Source organism: Oryctolagus cuniculus, chromosome 2 (genome assembly GCF_964237555.1).
Source record: "Oryctolagus cuniculus chromosome 2, mOryCun1.1, whole genome shotgun sequence".
NCBI classification, from domain to species: Eukaryota; Metazoa; Chordata; class Mammalia; order Lagomorpha; family Leporidae; genus Oryctolagus; species Oryctolagus cuniculus.
This window is the reverse complement of record NC_091433.1, coordinates 100218816-100237708: the sequence shown is the minus strand read 5'-3', so window position 1 is coordinate 100237708 and position 18893 is coordinate 100218816. Positions and strand designations below refer to the sequence as shown.

The following is an 18893-nucleotide window of genomic DNA, read 5'->3' as shown; positions in this document are numbered from 1 at the left end:
AAGTCAGGATCCTGGGACTTCCATGCTGGTGGCTGGGGCACAAGCACTCAGGCCATCTGCTGCTGCCTTCCCAGCAAGAAGGCAAGACCCACACTGGCACTCTGATATGGGATACTGGCAGTTTAACCTGCTATGCCACAACACTGGCCAGAATCTGAGTTTTTAATAGTTTATATTCAAATTGACACTTATTTTGAGGTGATTCTGAATTTTTAGCAAAAATGCCTTAGGTTTGAATTTTCACTTTCATTATTTAATCTTTCCCATAGCACTGAAATTTATGCACAATGGTTACTATCCCATGTTATGGATGCTAAAACTCAATATCAAGAGTTTTGACCAAATGCAGGTGTCAACAGCTGGTAGGTGGTACAACTGAGACTGTCACTCGTTTGGGAAGTATTCACTAGCACTTGCTCTCTGCCAGGCACGCATGTACTGCTTACAGGGGGTGTAGCTGTGGATGAGAATCAGCACTTGTAATAAACCACGATTTGGGGTCAGACTGCTGAGGAATCAGGCAGATTCCTGGGGGAGCCTAAGTGTCCAGCCCGAGGAAGTGATGTCTTGACTGAGCACGTGCGTGGGTGGAGTCCTCCAGAACTGGCTTTCAGGGCAGGAGGAGCAGAAGGCACGAGGCCAAGAGGTAAGAGAGAGCAGGAAGCTGAGATGGGCAGCAGAGCAGCTGGGCCGGCCGGGAGCTGGGACTCAGTGGGCAGGAGCCGGGCAGCCAGGTCCGTTGTTACAGCCTGCCTCCGCTCCGAAAGACACCTGGAGCGGGAAGCATTGCAGACCAGGAGCTGCTGCTGGGGCTCGCTCTCGTGTGCTACTCCGTCTGGAAGAGGCTTGCTGTGCTAGCAGGCTGTTTTCATGTCTGAGTTTGATAATATTTGGCAATTGAGGCCTTCTTTGGTTTTTGAAAATTAAGTTTATAGTTGTGTTTTCAGTTATACTATTCAAATTTTTTAGTAGTGTGTAGGGCTGTAGAAATTACCTCAAATTTTTTAAAAGGCCAGAGAGATAAAGAAATGCAAGTATATTAGACCTTGAACATGTTAAAAAGTAGGACTGTGTCCATTCAGAAGTTATTCTACAGAAAGTGTTTATCCTGATTTTGTTTCTGTGTGAGCCTAAGAGAATAGCGAAGTATCACCAGGGACAGATGAAAAAGGCTGGTTCTCAGGCACAGTGGGAAGCCACAGGGTCCCCCATCATGTCCCCTCCCTCAGGCGAGCTCCTCACTTGGTCCCTGTTTCTGAAGCCCCTGGGCATCACCACTCTCCTACCGCAGCTGCAGTACTGCATGACCCTTTCTGGCTGCCGATGTCATGGGCGTGGCCACAGCCTCCTAGGCTGCTGCTTTCCCCTTGCCCCTTACCCACCCTCCCCAGAACCCCCTCTCCCCAGCTGTCTCCATTTGCTTAAGAAAAGGTTTTTCTCCTGCTTCCCCAACACCAGCATGCCAGCTGAGGTCACTTCACCCAGAAGTCCGGGGTATGCAGAGGTTCACATGCAGACAAACCAGACCCAGCCAGACCCAGCTGGCACAGAGCCTCCTGGCCCAGGATCCAGGGGCTGAGGAACCTTTTTTTTGGCCAAAGGTCATTTATGGGTATTTGTCATTCACAGGCCATATAAAATTATCAACTTACAAATTAGCCTGCTATAAATTTATTAATTTCAAGTCCTTCCTGTGGTTGCATGGGGCGGGGGGCAGACCACAGATTTCATGGGTTGGAGTTCCACGGCTAAGTTATCTACAGGTCCTGAGAGAGTTCAGAGGAGGCTCGCTCGGGCTGGACACTTAGGCTCCCTCAGGAATCTGCCTGATTCCTCAGCAGTCTGACCCCAAATCGAAATAACCCCTGGTCTCCTGTTGATTGCAGGGCTAGGCCTAGGGGGCCACCTTTGTGAGTGGACGTGGACCCTGCTTGATCTGCCAGTCTGTCTATGAAGGCGGTATGTTCCTGCTGTATATCACATTTTCATCACATTACCCGCTGAAGCCACCAAGGGGATCCTGCAGTATCAACAGTCAGGAACCTGTCTGGGTGTGCTTAAAGACAGCTGTGGCCCTGCTTTGACTATTCCAAAGGTTCCCTTTTGACAGACAGCAGCCCACGCAGGCCCTCTGGGTGGACGCTTAGCCCGTGGGGTATTTGACGGAAGGAGTAGTAGAGCATGACAGGACAGCCAGGCCTTGTCCAAGAGATACACACTGGAATTCACATAATTTGTGTGCTGTGTGAAGGAGCAGATGGCATCTCCTCACTGAGCCAGTAAGCCTTTCCCGTACAGACTCGTGCGCATGTTATGCTGATTCTGCTCTGTGCTTTGATCCTGTGAAGATTCCCCACAAAAGCAGAAGCTCTCAAGAGTTGAACTTCATAGCCATACACTATGTTAAATGCCTACTCGCAAGCCATGCTTCTTTTGGGATATCAAAATGTATTTTGTACTGTCCTGAAGTCTATCAAATATTATAGTGCATTTTAACCTAATTCATTTTCTGAATGAAGAAAGTAGCTGTGCATGACTAGCAATTATGTCCCTTGTATTAAACAGATCTATTTCCAAGTATGTGGTTCATGCCATTGTGAAAAATAGTTTACCTTTTACCTTTGTCTGTCTGTAATACAGTCCTTGGAGAGCACCTAATGTATCATCTCAAACATAATAAATGTGCTCCTGAAAGCATTTGGAGAGAGAGAGAGAGAGAAGAAAAATGAAAGGAAAAGACAAGGAGGGGAGGAAGGGAGGGAGGTGAAGAGAAAGAGAGGACAGAAAAGAAGAAAAGGAAAAATAAAGGCTTGTTCTTTCCCAGGGCACTGTGTCCCTAGCTGGAGGTGGCACAGAGCTGTGGCTCCCTCTGCTGGGAAGAAACAAACCAGCGCATGCACAGCGTGTGTGCACAAGCAGTGTTTCCCAGGCACTTACCTGTGTGCTGGGCAGCACCTTGTCAGGGCCTGCAATGACAGAGCAGAACCTGGGCGTGTTCCCTGTCCCACCTTGCTTAGCTCCGAGAGACCTGCTGCCAAGAAAAAGACCTAACTTAGCTGGTGTGCTTCTGAATTCTGTGCCCCCTGCTTGAAAGTCACCTTGGGTAGCTTGGAGGCATGCAGCGGCTTCTCAGCTTCTTTTTCCTCATCTGGAAGGTAAGAATGGCGTCCCCTCCTGCAGGCTTCAGTTTAGCGGAACTGTCTTCAGTGCCTAGTACCTGGCAGGAATCTACTTCCTGCCCTCAAGGAACTTAGAAAAAAGAAGACCAAAAAAATGATCATTGTAATGTAAATGAGAAGGGGCAGATGGGGCAAGATGTTCCTTTCTGAATGGTCATGGTAAATGGCAACACGGACATGGCCTGCATGGCATATGTGTTGCTTTCTATGTGAAATGAGAAACAGGAAGTTTCCAGAGACGAGGGTTTAGGGAAGTAGATGAGCAGAGAGTCATCCCAGGGTCTATTCAGGGTTCAGTTAGGAGAGTATCAGGCTCCTGGAGAGGTGGCATTTGACTAGGGGTTCAGGCTGAAGACAAAGAATCCACTTAGGAGACCACAGCAGCTGACCAAGTGAGTAATGACTGAGGCTGAACTGTAGCAGGGGTAAAAGTGGGAGTCGGGTGGGGGTTAGGGACACGGGTAAGGCTGCAAAGATGACCAGGAGACCTCCGGCTTGGATGACTGGTTGGACGATGGTGCGGCACCTGGGAGAGGCATAGTGAGAGTGAGAACTGGATTTAGGCATGGTGGGGAGGAGTGGGTGGTTTGTTCCGGGCTTCATGTGTTTGAGTTGCCTGTTGCGACTGCCTGAAGACAGCCAACAGATACTCTGATGTGTGACTATGAAGTACAAGAAGATCTAGCCGGTGTTCCTAACGCGGAAGAAGTGGTTGAGCCATGAGAGACGTTGAAGTCATCCGGAGAATGTGCGTGATGGGAGGAGTGGGAGCAGTTGGTACTTGGAAGTAGCCACACTCCTTCTAACGCAGGTGAGGAAGAGGCTCCTGCAAAGGAGACAGTGAGGAGTTGATGAGGGATGTAAGTATGATGGTCTGGCAGCCAAGAGAATCAGTTTGCAGGACAGCACTGTTTAAAAATGTCAAAGCTAAGGTAAAGACTGAAAAGCGTTTTCTGGATTAGACTCTTTAAGAAGTGACTGTGACCTTAATGAGAGATGTTTCCACATAGTGCTGGGTTGAGTAAGTAGGAGGTTAGATTACTCAGGAAAATGTCTGAAAGAGGAGTGTGATAGTAGTTGAGAGTGACTCAAGAGAGGCTCACTTTAAGGAAACAGGAACTGAAGCTTGTTTGCAATTCTTGGTGGGAAAGAAAGAACGTGGCTGTCTGGATCTGTTTGGTTGTTTCTGACCGGCCTTCTCTGGGGCTGAGGTTAGAGCCAGCAGATGGGTGGGGAAAGGGGGTGGCTGTGGCGGAGGAGGCAGTTGAGAGAGAACCTTCCAGACATCTGTGATCTGCTTTGTTCTTAAAGCAGCTGGGAGGTAATACCATCTGCTGAGAGAAGAAATGGATGTGGTTGATAATGGGAAGAGTCTGGTGCCATAGCTCAATAGGCTAATCCTCTGCCTGCGACGCCGGCACACTGGGTTCTAGTCCCGGTCGGGGTCCCGGTTGCCCCTCTTCCAGGCCAGCTCTCTGCTATGGCCTGGGAGTGCAGTGGAGGATGGCCCAAGTGCTTGGGCCCTGCACCCCATGGGAGACCAGGAGGAGCACCTGGCTCCTGCCTTCGGATCAGCGTGGTGCACCGGCCGCAGCGGCCATTGGAGGGTGAACCAACGGCAAAAGGAAGACCTTTCTCTCTGTCTCTCTCTCTCTCACTGTCCACTCTGCCTGTCAAAAAAAAAAAAAAAAAAGAAAGAAAGAAAAAAAAAAGAAAGAAAGAAAAGGAAAGGAAAGGAGCTCTCAGCAGTGCCTGTCTTTGCAGCGTCTGCACTTTGCAAGTGCAGTTTAGCACTTGCTAGGTGTGGTGGTGCAGAAGCTGGCTGCAGCAGGGCTAGAGGACTCGCAAGATGTTGGGCCTGGTGTGTCAGGCTCAGCCATGGGGCAGTGGAATCCAGGCTAATAGAACCGAAAGGCGAAACTGGTCCAGGGACTGAAGAGAGATGAGAGGCGGACTTGTGGAGGGGCAGGAGTTTCATGGCTGCAATTGGGTGGGCTGTCCGTGCAGGTGTTTTATCTCATGAAATTTTGAGGTTGGCTATACTGGAGAGGAAGGTGATGAAGTGTCCCCGGAAGGAGGGAGGGTGACTTGGAGGCTCGGGGCGACAGCTGTGTGATACACTGTGGTGGCTTGAGGGTCAGAAGTGGATGAACGTTGCTTCTCTCTGCCTAGAACTCTGTGCTCTCTCTTCACTTACTCTTCTGCTCTCAGTGTAAGTGTTCCCTCGGAGCGCCATCTCCAGGTCGCCAGTTACTTTCCGTCACAGCGGAGTAGAACTGGGACAGAGAAGATGTAGGCCCTCTCCTCTTGTGGGTTCTGACTGCAGTGACATGACTGTTAGAATGCTGTCTTGGGGGTGGGGTGCAGCCCAGAGCTTCCCCTCCTCAGTGGCTGCCCTCCAGGGATGGTCACTCTGCCCCAGAACCATCCCTGCGTCTTGTCCACAAGCAAGCTTCTCACTTCCAGAGCCTAGAAACATTGTTACCCTGCTAAGAATGGCTCTGTAACAGACACATCGAGATAAGGACCTCCCTTGTATACTCCAGGAGTCACCAAAGAGGAAGACTCATTGCTTCTTAAGTTCTTCCTCAGCCTCCACCAAAGATCTCTTTTTTTTTTCTTCAGTGGAAACTTAGCACTTTGCAGTCCCAGGAGGTGACTCAGCTGGGTGTGTGAGACCTCAGCACCACTGATCAGCCCTGCTGCTGTGCTGCACTGTTTTTCGGGGACATCCAGGACAGAAGGAGCAGTTTCCACTGTTCAGCCAGCCCGAGCCTGCATCCCTGTCTCCACGCTGGCCTGTTCCGCACACTGGACAGCAGAAGAGACAGGGGCTGTTCATTCAAACAGTGGATATTTTCATGGGCCTGAAGGGTAGAGGCCCCATTTTATGAAAGTCCACCTTCTCCCGTGCTCGTTAGTTACTGGTCATTTTTCCAGTCTTTGGATCTGCGTGTCACAAATGCTTTCTTGACATCACAGAGTATATAAAACAGTTCAACAGGGTGTGAGTTCTGACATGTGAGGATGTTGTCTTACTGCTTTAGAACTGTGGGGTTATCGTGTAATACACCAAGTCACATGATTGGACTGCATGCAGGGGAAAAAAAACCTCAGCTTGGTTTCATTGGCTCAAATATAGTTCAAGGCAACAGACACCAAGTTGTGATGAGGAAGTAGTGCTCGGTATAGGAAACAGGAGCTGGGAGAGATAGTTTACTGGTGTGTGGAACTGGCTTCCTATGCTCTGATAAGTGGGTTAAAATAACAGTGGAAGCACAGGAGAGTCTTGGCTCTTGGGTGGGGAGAGAGGGAATGTGAAGACACCTCAGGCCGAGCACTGGGAGAATCAGCTTGCCTTTGCAGAGTAAGCCTGTGTACGTGGAGACTGAGAGGAGTGGAAGTTGGAGAGAAGAGGGCCTGGTACCCTAAACCAGTGTCACAGGGGTATTGTATCTCTGGATTCAATTGTTTGCCTCATGACTTATCCTTCTCAGTTACTTGAAAGCTAGTCTACAAGTTATTTGTCTGAACTCCTGTACACAGTAACAGAAGGGGTCTGCAGTAAACTGTAACCTTTAGCCGTGCTGCCCAGGGGGTCTTACATCTTGTTAGATACATATTTAATTATTGAACACAAGGATGTGTGAAAGCAACTTTATGTTCTACTGGTTTCACAGTAAGGTAGGTGTGGAAGGGAAGCTATCTCCTGTATTTGCAAAGAAAAAATTACCAGCTGTGGTAATGTGTAGTATCATATACTTTTTGGTCCTACAGAGCCTTATACTGTAAAAGACCTTATAGTTTCTTTTGATTTTTTTATACATTCAATTTTTTAAGCACAAGTTCTGCGTGAGGTCTTTGGTGAAAAAGATGTACTGTTTAACACTGTGGTTAGTGACCTTTTGTCCTTGCCACGGTTAGGAAAAAAACAACTATAACTAGTTAGGGAGTCATTCTTGTTCATTAACCTGTAAAACTCAATTTAAAAAACAATCCAGCAGGTTGTTCCTAAAGGAAACTTGTACACCAGGTGCAGATCTGTAAAACACTTATTAAGAGGCAGTTGTTCACCCCAGTGTGATCTTGTGCTTTATTCTATGACATGTTTTGCACAGTGAATTTCCTGAGATTTTAAAAAATTTTAACAGATGAGGAGTACCGTGTGATGTTCTGATTTATGTATGCATAGTGTTATCAGGGTAAATATATCTATTCTTGAAGCATTTAACTTATGGTGAAAACACTCAAAATCCTATCTTCTAAGTTTTTTAAATACAGAATACACACTATATTAACATTAGCTGAGAGATTTAAATGTATTTACAAAAATACTTACTTTGTAGTTATTCTTAAGGAAAATAACAGAAGAATATACTTGAGATGTAGATTGGGATGTATGAAGGAGTCTCCTGTGTTTGTGTTATATGGATGAGTTATGTGAATATGTTTACATATATACACATAGTTTTCAGGTATAAGAAAGAAAAATTTAATGTAAAAAGACCCTGTAATCCAGTCTTTGAGTTAATAAGAGGGTACTTTAGTTTGCAAACAGCAAGACACAGCTGATAGAATGAAAAGTGAATAAAATATCCCAGGTGAATATACTCATTAGGTGATACTAAAAAACGTGCACACATCCCAAACATCTTGACATAAATGTTGTAAAGTTTTGGGGATAATAAAAGGGAGAAATAGCCTAGAATTCTCAGGATGACATCAGTGCATTAGTGATTTTTGAGTTGGGCTTTGAAGAATTTGAAAAATAGGATGGGGGTATTCCAGGTGGAGCTGCCTGGTGACGGTTGAAGCAGGTTTACAGTCAGCGTTACTTCTCTGTTGTCAGTGCTTCTCCGCACCCAGGATGAGATCTGAGGCCTTGTTCTGGGCTGCAGGGGCCTCCTGGACCTGTGCCCTGCCCTGTACCTTTTGGATACCGTTATAACCTCTTTCCCATGAGACTGTAAGATCCATTAGGGAGAGGCTTTCATCTCCTGGTCACCAGTCTTCCCAGTGCCTAGAGGAGTAAGTACTCAATAGGTACATGTTGGGTACATGAAAGAAATTCAACAGCCATCTAGCAGTCTGGAATGAGCCGAAAATGACAGGGAGGGAGGCTGCACATAAAGTATTGGTCTTAAATGCAATGTGAAGTCTGGGGGCTTCGGGTAGTAGCTATGATTTCCCAGTAAGTTGATACAATATTGCAGTGTAAGGGATGAATTATAGTGGAGAGAGCTATACAAGATGAAGGGGTGTATCCATGGTTTCTTTATTCAATTGGCATTTGAGTGTTTGTTGCATGCCAAGCACTGTGCTAGCTTCTGGGAATACGAAGATGACCAAGAAATGGTTCCAGTTGCGGGGTCAGATGTATGTACCAACCTCTTGCTGGCAGGTGAGATGGGGTGGCTGGGCATTGCCAGAGCAGTGGCAGGGAATCTTAAGTCTCATTGATAGTTTCTTGATATCAGCAGCTCCAAGAGTTCCCAGAGAAAAGATAAAATATTTAAGGACAATACAAAAGTTGCACTTTGTAAATTCACATTTATTAAATAAAAAAAACTATAAAAAAGGAGGGGGAGCCACAACAATACAAAAGTTGCACTTTGTAAATTCACATTTATTAAATAAAAAACTATAAAAAAAATATTTAAGGAAACTTTAAAAACATTTTAAGTTTTAATTCTTTTTAATGCCAAGTTCTTATGATTTTGAATTAGATCTTGCCCAATAGTTCTTAGCAATGAATTGACTGATGCATTGACAAAAGATGTTTATAGAAACAGTGCTGTCTGTAATTGTCAGAACAATTGTAGAAAGAAATACTGTTGTCCTATAGAGTTTTTGATTGAGTTAAGTGAGGTGATATGTGGGGGAATATTTTATGTGCCAAACATTGCTACAAATGTGTGGTAGTATTGTTGGGGGAAATGGATTTCTGTAACTTCACAGATAGTAGTTTGGAATAGGGCTTATAGAGTAGGAGAAAAATGCCCACATTGTGCACTGGGGTGCCAGGATTCAATTCCTGGCTCCTACTCTAACTCCAGTTTGCTGCTAATGCAGACCCTGGAAGGCAGCAGTCAAGGCTCAGGTATTTGGGTCCTGACCGTGGGAGGCCCCGATTGAGTTACTACTTGGCTCCTGGCTTTGGCCCCAGCCCAATCCTGGCCATTTTGGTGTTTGGGAAGTGAACTGGGATAGTTCTCCCGCTCTCACCTCCTGCCTCTCAAATATATAAGTTAAAAAAAAATTTTAAACCATGAGAAAGTTAAATATAACTTTTACCTTTTACCAGTTTTTGAGACGACTGTGTGTGCGTGCACGCATATGAATGACAGTCAGCCTAGAAAGGCATTTAGACACCAAGTTCTTGGCTCAGTCGTTCATGGTCTTTCTTGTCACTGATTTGAAAATTTTCAGACCTGTAAAGAGAATATACTTTTCTCACTTGTTTCTTTATTCATTGAGCTTATTTGTATGCAAAGCACTGTGGTATAGTTGAAAGATCATGGGTTTTAGAGCTAGTGGTCTTGGGTTCAGGTCTTCTGCATTTGTGCAGTTTTGAACAATTTACTGTCTAAGTCACAGATTCCTCATCCATAAATCGCAGTTGTATCTAATCTATGAGTAATGAGGATTAACTGAGATAACATACAGAAAGGATATGGCTTGATATTTGTTCGGATCTAGCTCATCAACAAATGCCCCCTTTTTATTTTTGTAAAATATACCTAACATGAAATTTGCCATTTCAGTTATTTTAAAGTGCACAATTTGGTAGCATTAATTACATTCACAATGTTGTACAGTTATCACCACTATTTTCAAATCTTCTCACCACCTCAGACTGAAGCTCCGTAACCTTGATTAAGCATTAAGTGCCCGTCCCTTCCTCCCAACCTCTGGTAACCTCTACTTTCTGTGGATTTGCCTATCTAGATTTTTTTTAGATAAGTGGAGTTGTTCAACATTTGATCTTTGTGTCTGCCTTTTATCTGTTAGCATATGTTTGAACTTTATCCATGATGTGGCCCGTGTATCAGAACTTCATTCCTTATCATGGCCACATACTCTTCCTTTGTACAAATACATCAATTTTGTTTATCCTTGATCTATAGAGGGACACTTGAGTTGTGTCCACTTTTTGGCAGTTACAGATAATTCTTCTCTGAACATGGGTGTACAAGTCCATGTTTTCAATCTTTGGGGTATATATACCCAGAATTAGAATTGCTGGGTCATACTTATTTAATTATACTCTATGCTATTTGTGTGTATCTTCTTTAAGATCCAGAACTACTGGAGCTCAGAATTGAAGGCAATCAAGTTCTGTGGAACACCTCACAGTCTTCATGGTTTTGTCTACCTCCATCCAGCTGTGACCTCCTCGAGCCTCCAACATCTGGCCGCAACTACGGAAAACACCCTTCTTCCCTTTGCCTTTTCTTTCTTAAATCTTCTCCCCTTTTCTCTTTCTCCCTAACTGTCTCATTCATCCTCTGCTTCTGTTACCAGTCACCACCTTCTACAAAGGGATGCCAAGGAGGAAATCTTGCAGGACTGGAGCTGCTGTGCTTTGTGGGAAGGAATGAGAAATAGGACACAGTGGATCAGATCCAGAAGCTGCACTGCACAGTAAACTCGTTTAAGCCAGATCTCGAGAATGATTTGTATGGTGCCTAAAACTGGCAAATACGAGGGGTCTTCAGAAAATTCATGGTGGGGTGGGTGTTGTGGTACAGCCAGTTAAACTGCCACTTAGGATGCCCACGTCCCTTATCAGAATGCCCGGGTTTGAGTCCCGCCTCTGCTTTCTATCAAGCTTCCTGCTAATGTACACCCTGAGGACAGTAGATGATGGCTCAAGTACTTGGGTCCCTGCCACCCATGTGGGAGAGCTAACCTCTGGCTGTTGCAGGCATTTGGGGAATGAACTAGCCAATAAAAATGTTCTCTTTATCTCTGCCTTTCAAATCAATGAAAAACAATTTTTAAAAGTTCATGGACATTTTCCATTATGAAATTATTATTACATTATAAAAAGGCTGTAGATTTTAAATTATTTGTACCAAAATAGACTTATCTTTTTACTTCTATTTTTCATGAACTTTTTGATGTGCCCTCGTATTTGGGAGTTGGATACAGAATGAGAATATAACATCAGTCAAGGGGAAGTTCAGTCGTTGGAGCTGCCAGCTAGGAAGAGATCGCAGAAGTGAATTTTCCACAGGCAAAGCAGCCAGAAAGAAGCCCGGACTGCAGAGTCAGCTGTGATTTCTTAGCACCTTGTAAGGTGCTTTCCATCCCTATGTTCCTGCCTGGCCCAGTCAGTAACTACAAGTCAGCATTCACTTGTATTTTGTTTGTTTCTGAGCCCTAATCTGATGAGACCATAGTGGGAAATAGAGGATGTGTCCATGCATCTCGGGAGAATGACACGTACACATATGAAGGCCAGAGTGATAACAAAGCCACATTTAAACATAGGCACCTGCTGTGATCTATTGGAAATAGTCCTAAAGAGAAAATGAGCAGCAGCCAGAGTTTTGAAATGGATTTTAGTATCTTATTGGTGTGTGGACCAACGGTGAGGAAATGGGAATCAGTAATGCGTTCGTGGGGAGGAGGAAATGTTCTGTCTAGAAAATTCCCTGCCTGTGGGGGTGAACCCTGTGGAGGAGGAGATTGGAATGCAGACACCCCCGTGACTCACCCCAGGATGACTGTGTCAGCTGCTGAGCGTACTCAGAGGGAAGTGCCACTTACAGAGAACCCAACTTGGTGGCTAAAAGCTGAACTGCTTTCCTTGTGTGTGCAGCCTTTCCCGGCACAGGAGGGGTTTATTTTGCCCACACTGTAATTGAAGACTCTGATGTGCAGGGGAAGAAACTCTACCTTTTAACTCTGTTGATTGTGTCCATGGATGCAGAGAGGTTTTTATTGATATAATCTGTTTTTTCTCTTGTTGTCTGTCCTTTTGGTATCAACATTTGTAAAAAAAACATTTATTAAAAATTTGAAAGTCAGAGAGAAAGAGAGAGATCTTCCATCTGCTGACATGGAGCCAGGAGTGTGGTTCAGGGAGCCATTCTGGTTTAGAAATAAAAAGACTCCAGGGTGCTTCTCCCTTGAGTTTGAATACGAGCTGCCCGAGTTCTTCATACATCCTCCTCAGAGTGTGTTCTGGGCTACGTGTCTTTATTCTTAGAGGGCTTCTTCTGACATCTGGAGTGGTGCTACCTTTGAACTGTAATCTGAGCTCCATGTAGGATTTAAGATTTCTTGTATCTGTGTTCAAAATGCAAAAAGAAACAATTAATTTTAATAATATATTTTATTTTCCCCAGTATGTCAAACTGTCATATCTGAGCTACATGCATACCATGTAATCAGTATTAACAAATTATTGAGATAATCCAGCATTTATTTTACACTTAAAGCATATCTCAACTTGGACTTACATTTCAAATTAATACAAGTGGCTAGCAGCCGCCAAACTGGACAGGATAGCTCTAAGAAAAAGGCAGAGACTCATCTTAAAAAATATCAGAAGTAGAGGTCTTGCTTTGGAGCCATGGGAGACACTCCTGGTGGGACAGGAGCGCAGGCTGCCCTGAGGGAGGAGGCTCTGAGGCAGAAAGGCGCCCTGCACAAGGGGCGGGAATGCTCTTGAAAGGAAAGGGAGCCGTCCTGTGGGCAGTGGGTTAAGCTCCCACTTGGAATGCCCACATCCCGTATCAGAGTACTGGTTTGAGTCCCAGCTTCTCCACTGCTGATCCAGCTTTCTCTACTGCATCTTGGGAGTCAGGAGGTGATGACTCAAGTGCTTGAGTTTCTGCCACCCATGTCGAGCTCCTGGCTTCAGCCTGGCCCAGCCCTGGCCGTGTGGGTATCTGAGGAGTACCAATGGATGGAAGAGCTTTTTCTCTCTAAGTGTCTGTCTCTGTCTCTATTGCACTGCCTTTCAAATAAAAATAAATAGATAGATAAATAAATAAAAGCAGAGGATGTGGCCTTTCTCTGTGAGCCCGTTACCCGCTGCAGGGCTATTTCTGGAGAGCAGTGACATCCTGCTGGCCTTTATCAGCAGCCCAGTGATGACCACAGGAACACTGTGTGCTGCCTGCAGATGCTGAGCCATGTCTGGGCTGGAGCGGGGTGGGGAATGGCATGTCTTGGCAAGTCTCACCTTTAAGAATGGAAGCCACAGTTTTTAACGTATGTGTGGATGTTGTTGCCAAAGACTATTTCCTCCTGATGCTTTTTCCAAATGGAAAACGCTGATGTCTGCCCAAGGAAAGAACCGTGAGCAAATTACCTTATATGGGAATTTCCAGACCTCAGCTCTACCCAGAGCAAGATAAATGATAGCTTCAGACTGCTATTCCAGCTAAACAGAGGTCATCCTGAACTTACAACTCTTTAGTCATTTTTCCATGCTTTTTAACAGTTTTATTTAGAAGACAGACAAATACCCATCTGGGGGTTTCCTCCCCCAGATCCTGGAAATAGTTGGGTGTGGGTCAGGCAGAAGCTGGGTGGTTAGAATTTAATATGCATTTACTTTAAATACCTTTTTAAAAATCGTGGTTTGGGTTCTCTTATTTATTTGTTTGAAAAAGAGATCACTCCCATCTGCTGGCTCATTCCTCAGATGCCCACAGTGGCCCTGGGTCAGGGACTGGAGCCCTAACCAGGAGTATGCAAATCAGGTCTCCTGGTTGGTGTCTGGGATCCAGCCGTTTCAGCCATCTCTGCTACCTCCCAGGGTCTGCGTCAGCAGGAAGCTAGAATATATAAAGGGTCAGGTATCAGGGCCGGCACTGCTGCCTGCAGTGCCCGTATCCCATATGGGTGCAGCTTCAAGTCCTGGCTGCTCCATTTCCCATCCAGCTCTTTGCTATAGCCTGGGAAAGCAGAAGACGGCCCAAGTCCCTGGGCCCCTGCACCTGCATGGGAGACCCAGAAGAAGCTCCTGGCTTTGGATTGACCCAGCTCCAGCTTTTGTGGCTATTTGGGGAGTGAGCCAGTAGACTGATCTCTCTCTGCCTCTGCCTCTCTGTAACCCTGCCTTTCAAATGAATAAATATTTTAAAAAGGAAGAGATATCAGGGCCTGGTGTTGTGGCATAGCAGGTAAAGCCATCACCTGTGGTGCCAGCATCCCATATGGGTGCCAGTTCAAGTCCTGGCTGCTCCACTTTTGATCCAGCTCCCTACTAATGCACCTGGGAAAGCAGTGGATGATGGCCCAGGTGCTTGAGCTCCTGCACTCATATGGGAGACCCGGAAGAAGCTTCTGGCTCCTGGCTTTTAGGTAATGAACCAGTAGATGGAAGATCTCTGTTTCTTCCTCTCTTTCTGTAACTCTGCCTTTTAAATAAAATAGAATAAATCTTAAAGACAGAGAAGAGTCAAGTATCAAATTGAGGCGCTCTGGCATCTTAACCAGCAAGCCAAAAGCCTGCTGCATTCTCTGGATCAGATTCTCTAGATCTCTGAATCTCTGAATCAGGAGCTGAATCAGGAGTGGAGCAGCTGGGACTCGAACTGGCACCTAAAGGGATGCTGACATTGCAGCAGTTACCTAACCTGCTATGCCAGAGCGCCAGCCCCCCAGTCCCCCCTATTTTTCAATTTTTTAATCAACTTCCCACTATTTTCCATGGAGACTACATCAATCTACATTCCCACCAACAGTGTAAAAGGGTTCTAATTTTTCCAAGTCCTTGCCAACACTGGTAATTTGCTCTTGTTGATAGTGAGGATCCAATTGAATATGAGGTTATATCATTGTGGTTTTGTGTTTTCCAAGTGATTAATGATGTTGGGCATTTTTTTTTTTTTTTGACAGGCAGAGTGGACAGTGAGAGAGAGAGAAGCAGAGAGAAAGGTCTTCCTTTTGCCGTTGGTTCACCCTCCAATGGCTGCCGCAGCTGGCGCGCTGCAGCCAGTGCACTGCGCTGATCTGATGGCAGGAGCCAGGTGCTTCTCCTGGTCTCCCATGGGGTGCAGGGCCCAAGCACCTGGGCCATCCTCCACTGCACTCCCGGGCCACAGCAGAGAGCTGGCCTGGAAGAGGAGCAACCGGGACAGAATCCGGCGCCCCGACCAGGACTAGAACCTGGTGTGCCGGTGCCGCAAGGCAGAGGATTAGCCTAGTGAGCCGCGGCACCGGCCTGATGTTGGGTATCTTTTAATGTGCATATTAGCCATTTATATATCTTCAGAAAAATGTCTGTGTACATCTTTTGTCCATTATTTAATCCGGTTGGTTTTCTATTGGTGAGCTGTAGGAGTTCCTCATTTATCCTGGGTATTAGAGCCTTACTAGATAGGTGACTTGCTGATATTTTCTCCCGTTCTGTAGTTCACATTTTAACTCTGTTGATTGTGTCCATGGATGCACAGAGGTTTTTATTCTTGGTATAATCTGTTTTTTCTTTTGTTGTCTGCCCTTTTGGTATCACAAATTTTAAAAACATTTATTTATTTGAAAGGCAGAGAGAGAGAGAGAGAGAGAGAGAGAATGAATCTTCCATCTGCTGTTTGGAGCAGCCAAGTGTTGGCCAGGAGGAAGCCAAGAGCCAGGAATTCTATCCTGGTCTCCCACGTGAATGGTAGAGGCCCAAGTTCTTTGGCCATCTTCTGCTGCCCTCCCAGGTGCATTAGCAGGAAGCTGGATCAGAAGTAGAGTAGCCAGGACTCAAACCAGCCCTCCGAAATGGGATTCTGGGGGCAGCTTAATTCATTGTGCTACAAAACAGCCATTGATATCATATTTTTTTAAAAAGATTTATTTATTTGAAAGGCAAAGTTAAGGTGCAGGGGGAGAGGTCTTCCATCTGTGGGTTCATTCCCCAGTGGCTGCAACAGCTGGAGCTGGGCTGATCCAAAGCTGGAAGCCAGGAGCTTATTCCAGGTCTCCCACGTGAGTGCAGGGGCCCAAGGACTTGGGTCATCTTCTACTGCTTTCCCAGGCCATAGCAGAGAGTTGGACCGGAAGTGGAACAGCTGGGACTTGAACCGGTGCCCACGTTGGATGCAGGCACAGCAGGTGGAGGCTTTACCCTAATGGGATGCTGGTGCCACAGACAGAGGCTTAGCCCACTTTACCACAGCACTGGCCCCACTGATAACATATTTAAGAAAAACTATTACTGAACCATTGTCATGAAGCTTTTCACCTATGTTTTCTTTTGAGAGTGTATTTTTTTAAGTCTCAAAGTTTTTTATTTTGAGAGGCAGAGAAAGAGAGAGAGGAAGCAAGCTCCCATCTACTGGCTCACTCCCCTAAATGCTTGCAGCAGCTGGGGAAGGGTTAGGCTGAAGCCAGAAGTGAACTCAGTTCCCATCTCCCACATGGGTGGCAGGAATCCAACTGCTGACCCATCACCTGCTTCCTTATAATCTTAGTTCTTTTGTGATCAACACCTGCATTTAATCTTTGCAGAAAGATTGTAGGAACATATGCTGTCTTTGATTTGGCAGGGAGGAAGTGGAAGGCTCTGCAGAGGATGACCTGGAGGTCACAGTATCTGGAATGGCAGGAAAGCCAAGCAGTGCCTCAGGAGCCTGTTCCAGCTCTGGGGAAGGGGGTGGCAAAGTCAGCAGGGCTGGCAGGTGGTTGCTCACAGTTCGCTGTGACCTGCTGGTCTGAGGTGTCCCCTGTGACTCTGCCTTCTGACTCTTCCCTTCTGGCTTCTTTCTTCATCTGTTTGTTTGTTTGTTTATTGACAGGCAGAGTGGACAGTGAGAGAGAGAGGCAGAGAGAAAGGTCTTCCTTTTCTGTTGGTTCAGCCCCCAATGACCGCTGCGGCCGGCACACTGCACTGATCTGAAGCCAGGAGCCAGGTGCTTCTCCTGGTCTCCCATGTGGGTTAGGGCCCAAGGACCTGGGCCATCCTCCACTGCACTCCCGGGCCACAGCAGAGAGCTGGCCTGGAAGAGGAGCAACCGGGACAGAATCCGGCGCCCCAACCGGGACTAGAACCTGGGGCACCGGCGCCGCAGGTGGAGGATTAGCCTATTGAGCTGTGGCGCCGGCCATCTTCATCTGTTTATCATGTTGGGCAGAAGCATAGAAAGATCTATTTATTGTATTCTCTGACCAAAATGTTTTACGTGGTTCTTTTAATATAAAAAATAGGTGAGGTGGGTGAATATCCTACAGTTCTCCCCTAACACACACACACACACACACACACACACACGGCTGGCACTGTAGCGTAAAAGGGTAAGCCTGCAGTGCTGGCATCCCATATGGGTGCTGGTTTGAGTCTCCGCTACTTCACTTCTGATCCAGCTCTCTGCTATGGCCTGGGAAGGCAGTGGAAGATGGCCCTAGTCCTTGTGCCCTCACACACATGGGAGACCTGGAGGATGCTCCCGGCCCAGCCCTGGATATTGTAGCCATTTGGGGAGTGAACCAGGAGATGGAAGATCTTTCTCTCAGTCTCACTCTATATTTATGACTTTCAAATAAGTAAAATCTAAAACCACACCCACACAAAACACTTTTGTTGGGCATTTGGCACAGTGGTTGAAAGGCCTCTTGTGACACCTGCATCCACCCATATCAGAGTGCTTGGGCTTAAGTCCTGGCCCCAGCTCCTGACTCCAGCTTAGTCTGGAAGGCAGCAGGTAATGGCCCAAGTGGTTGGGTCCCTGTCACCCATATGGGAGATTTTGATGGATTTCTGGGCTTCTGACTTGGACAAATAAAAATAAAATTTAAAACACCTCTTAAGTTGCATTCTGTTTCTTTGGTCTTGGTTGGTTTTAAAAACATATAATTTTTTTTTTACTTATATAATGAAGAGCATCTTCCTATGCATAAAAGAAGACACCCTATGATAGATTTAAAAAGAATAATTTATTATTTGATAGTCTTCAATATTTACCTCAAATTATAACTTTAAAAGTAACTGTTTATTTCAGCAAGTTTTCCCTTTTAAGAGTGAGGGTTTTCAATGCAGCCTAATATTCCTTTGTTATAAATAAGTCTTGTCAAGCCCTGTGCATCCTTAAAGGGATAATGACAGTGCAGTGTTAGGTGCCCCTCTTGCCAGGATGTCAGAGTTAACAAACGTCAGTGGCTGAAATACAACCCCTGTAATTAGCCCTTTCTGTGTGGGGATTTTAGGTAAAATTAATTTTGCTGAGCTTCAGTTTGTAAGACCAGAAAGTAATCCTTGAATCTCAGGTCTCGATCAGCTCGCAGGACTGTGTTGCAGAGCGCAGGGTCACAGTTTCACTTTTCTGGAGAGACCAAAGGTCATGTCTGCTGACCTTTCCCCTTTGTCAGGTCCTGGCCGTGTGGCTTTGTCACCACCACCACACACCCCGGTGTGATAAGTTACTGAACTCGTTAGAAAGGTGTATACAGTTTTCTCAGTTGCGCAGTGAAGAAAGTGAGAATTTTGTTTTGTGGGATTAGGTAGTTGTACTTAAGAGTAAAATTACATGGGGAAAGATAGGAACAACCTTTAAAAATGTTAACTTGGGACCTACACTGTGGTACAGCAGGTTAAACCGCTGCCTGCAGTGCCAGCATCCCAAATGGTCTCCAATTCTAATACCAGCTGCTTCGCTTCTAATCCAGCTCCCTGCTAATGTGCCTCAGAAAGCAGAAGATGGCCCAAGTCTTTGGATCCCTGTATCCAAGTAGGAGACCCGGGTGAAGCCCCTGGCTTCAATCTGACCC

The 18893-nt window shown here is 45.9% G+C and overlaps 1 protein-coding gene across 11 annotated transcripts in view; it reads left to right on the top strand.

Annotated features, from left to right (window-relative positions):
* LIMS1 (LIM zinc finger domain containing 1) overlaps window positions 1–18893 on the top strand; it is a 153500-nt gene that overhangs the window by 47718 nt on the left and 86889 nt on the right. The window contains exon 1 of one of the 11 annotated variants that reach the window (XM_008252946.4): window positions 3446–3571. The exons of 6 other annotated variants lie outside the window; for them this stretch is intronic. The gene's annotated coding sequence lies outside the window, so the exon portion shown is untranslated. Of the gene's footprint in view, window positions 1–3445; window positions 3572–6364; window positions 6627–18893 lie in introns of those variants that run through there. 4 more of the 11 variants (XM_070068686.1, XM_070068687.1, XM_051834662.2 and 1 more) reach the window with 4 other exon arrangements.